The sequence below is a fragment of the Notamacropus eugenii genome, unplaced genomic scaffold, assembly GCF_028372415.1.
Source record: "Notamacropus eugenii isolate mMacEug1 unplaced genomic scaffold, mMacEug1.pri_v2 scaffold_224, whole genome shotgun sequence".
In the NCBI taxonomy this organism is placed as follows: Eukaryota; Metazoa; Chordata; class Mammalia; order Diprotodontia; family Macropodidae; genus Notamacropus; species Notamacropus eugenii.
Window position 1 is genome coordinate 32,501 of NW_027325245.1, and position 3,277 is coordinate 35,777.

Consider the following 3,277-nt stretch of genomic DNA (forward strand, 5'->3'; position numbering starts at 1 on the left):
ACCGGATGAGTTTCTCTGCTCTGCAGACCATGTCCTCAGTTGGAAGGAAAAGGTACAGGAACGGGGGCAGGACGCGTCGGTCAGCTCATACGGGCTCATCCGTGCCACCAGGAGAAACCTTCAGAGAACAAAAAGACGACGCCTTTATCCGTTCCCTGCTTTGCCAGGGTAACCCGGTTGCCGTCACCCTCGGAAACAACCGGAACGCTGGAGCTTTCCTACATCATCCAGAATCAAACGTTTTGCAAAAGCTTCAAGATGACAGCAGCAGCAGCAGCAGCAGCAGCAGCAGCAGCAGCAGCAGCAGCAGCAGCAGCAACAAGACCGCTTGAGGCAGGAGGCCCGGGCGGCAGGAGAAGACTGCAGTCTCCGCAGACAAACTAGGAAAACGGAAGATACGGTCCGAAAGCAGAGTGAGGATGGAAACTCCCAGAAGGACCTCCAACACCGAGGTCGGCGGCTAAAATGAATCGGAGCGAGGTGCATCGTTCCAGCGGAACGGTAGGTGTCACCACCACGGTGTTAGCCAAATGGCAGAACGGTTAGAGCATTCAAGTCCTCCTTCAAGAGGTCAGGCAGGTAAGGATGTCCAAAGAAAGGAGAAAGCTTCCACAACCTCCAGGAGGACAAACCCACGGTAGGCCAATTCCTTGGAAGAAATCTCAAACCTATCCAAACCCACAACCTTCCGCTCACATTCGCGTCCGGATGCCATCTCACAAGGCAGAACCCACGCGTTGAAAGAATTCCAGGCGGTACGCGCAACGGGGACATTTGTGAAGAATACATCTAATACGTCTACACCTGTTACGTTTTCGGGCCCAACGGGAAGAAAAATGCAGCAGGATTCCCTCCGCCTCCCCCCCCCCTCCCCCCTCCCCCCACCTCATCAAGGCACTTTCGTCCAAGCACACAGCTGGAGGCACTCCAAAGGCAAGTCGGGTTTTACAAGATGAGAGCATGACAAGAAGCGTCGGATGGCTGGGCAGGAACGTGTGTTTCAGAAGTCTAGTTTCCCAAGACGGGAAATGGTCCATGGCAAGCTCGATCCATCTCACTTAGCGAAAGAGGCCCAACTTAAACCGTTTGAAGCTGCAGGGACGAGAAACGCTGTCGCCCGTTTATGAATGGGGCGGGGGGGGTGGGGTGGGGTGGAGGGGGACGCATATCAAAACGGAGGGAGGTGGATTTCCGTTTCAAGCAGCTCCCGTGCGGTACACGTAACAGACACTTAGATGCCGGTTTACGGTCTCTCTTCTGACAAGCCACGAGTTTCATTGGCAGGTGAAAAACTACAGCAAGTGGGTGGACGGAGAGGCGACGCTGAGAGTTCGTTCTGAAACGTAAATAAAATGTGAAAAGTCTGCAGAAGGAGAAGGAGAAGGAAGAAGAAGAAGTAGAAGAAGGAGAAGGAGGAGAAGAAGAAGAAGAAGAAGAAGAAGAAGAAGAAGAAGAAGAAGGAAGGAGAAGAAGAAGGAGAAGGAGAAGAAGAAGGAAGGAGAAGAAGAAGGAAGGAGAAGGAGAAGAAGGAAGGAGATGAAGAAGAAGAAGGAAGGAGAGGCAGAAGGAGAAGGAAGGAGAAGAAGAAGAAGGAAGGAGAAGGAGAAGAAGGAAGGAGATGAAGAAGAAGAAGGAAGGAGAAGAAGAAGGAAGGAGAAGAAGAAGAAGGAGAAGAAGAAGAAGAAGAAGGAAGGAGAAGAAGAAGAAGGAGAAGGAGAAGAAGAAGGAAAAAGAAGAAGGAAGGAGAAGGAGAAGGAGAAGAAGGAAGGAGAAGAAGAAGAAGAAGGAAGGAGAAGGAGAAGGAGAAGGAGAAGGAGAAGGAGAAGAAGGAAGGAGAAGAAGAAGAAGGAAGGAGAAGAAGAAGAAGAAGGAAGGAGAAGAAGAAGGAGAAGGAGAAGGAGAAGAAGGAAGGAGATGAAGAAGAAGAAGGAAGGAGAAGAAGAAGAAGAAGGAAGGAGAAGAAGAAGAAGGAGAAGAAGAAGAAGAAGGAAGGAGAAGAAGAAGAAGCAAGGAGAAGAAGAAGAAGGAGAAGAAGAAGAAGAAGGAAGGAGAAGAAGAAGAAGAAGGAAGGAGAAGAAGAAGAAGGAAGAAGAAGAAGGAAGGAGAAGAAGAAGAAGCAAGGAGAAGAAGAAGAAGAAGGAGAAGAAGAAGAAGAAGCAAGGAGAAGAAGAAGGAAGGAGAAGAAGAAGAAGAAGGAAGGAGAAGAAGGAGAAGGAAGGAGAAGAAGAAGAAGAAGGAAGGAGAAGAAGAAGAAGAAGGAAGGAGAAGAAGAAGGAAGGAGAAGAAGAAGAAGGAAGGAGAAGAAGAAGAAGAAGGAAGGAGAAGAAGAAGAAGAAGGAAGGAGAAGAAGAAGGAAGGAGAAGAAGAAGAAGCAAGGAGAAGAAGAAGAAGGAGAAGAAGAAGAAGCAAGGAGAAGAAGAAGGAAGGAGAAGAAGAAGAAGAAGGAAGGAGAAGAAGGAGAAGGAAGGAGAAGAAGAAGAAGGAAGGAGAAGAAGAAGAAGAAGGAAGGAGAAGAAGAAGAAGGAGAAGGAGAAGAAGAAGGAAAAAGAAGAAGGAAGGAGAAGAAGAAGAAGAAGAAGGAAGGAGAAGAAGAAGAAGGAGAAGGAGAAGAAGAAGGAAAAAGAAGAAGGAAGGAGAAGAAGAAGAAGAAGGAAGGAAGGAGAAGAAGAAGAAGGAAGGAGAAGAAGAAGAAGAAGGAAGGAGAAGGAGAAGGAGAAGAAGGAAGGAGAAGAAGAAGGAGAAGAAGGAAGGAGAAGAAGAGGAAGGAAGGAGAAGAAGAAGAAGGAAGGACAAGGAGAAGAAGGAAGGAGAAGAAGAAGAAGAAGAAGAAGAAGAAGAAGAAGAAGAAGAAGAAGAAGACGACGACGACGAAGAAGAAGACGACGACGAAGAAGAAGACGACGAAGTAGTGACCGGTGGATTCATTGCAGAAGAACACCTCCCTCCCCCCTCCCCCGCCCGCCGTGTTCTTCAGTCTTTGAGGGGTCCCTGTACCCCTCAAACCGCATCACAGCGACGGTCCATGTGTGGCTTTCCCTGACAACAAGCAGCTCTCAAGCCCCCAAGGCACTTTCAGAAACCTTCCCCCTCTTAGGCCTTCTAGAAGAAAAAGTCATCTGGGTAATGCTCCGCCGGGACCGCTAGGTGGAAGGAGTGCACAGGGAATGCCGGGCCTGGAGTCCAGGAGACTCAGCCTGGGTGCCAATCTGGCCTCAGTCCCTGCGCCCGGAGCCACGTCCACTTTCCTCACCCTCTTGGCCTGAATTTGGCTAGCTGC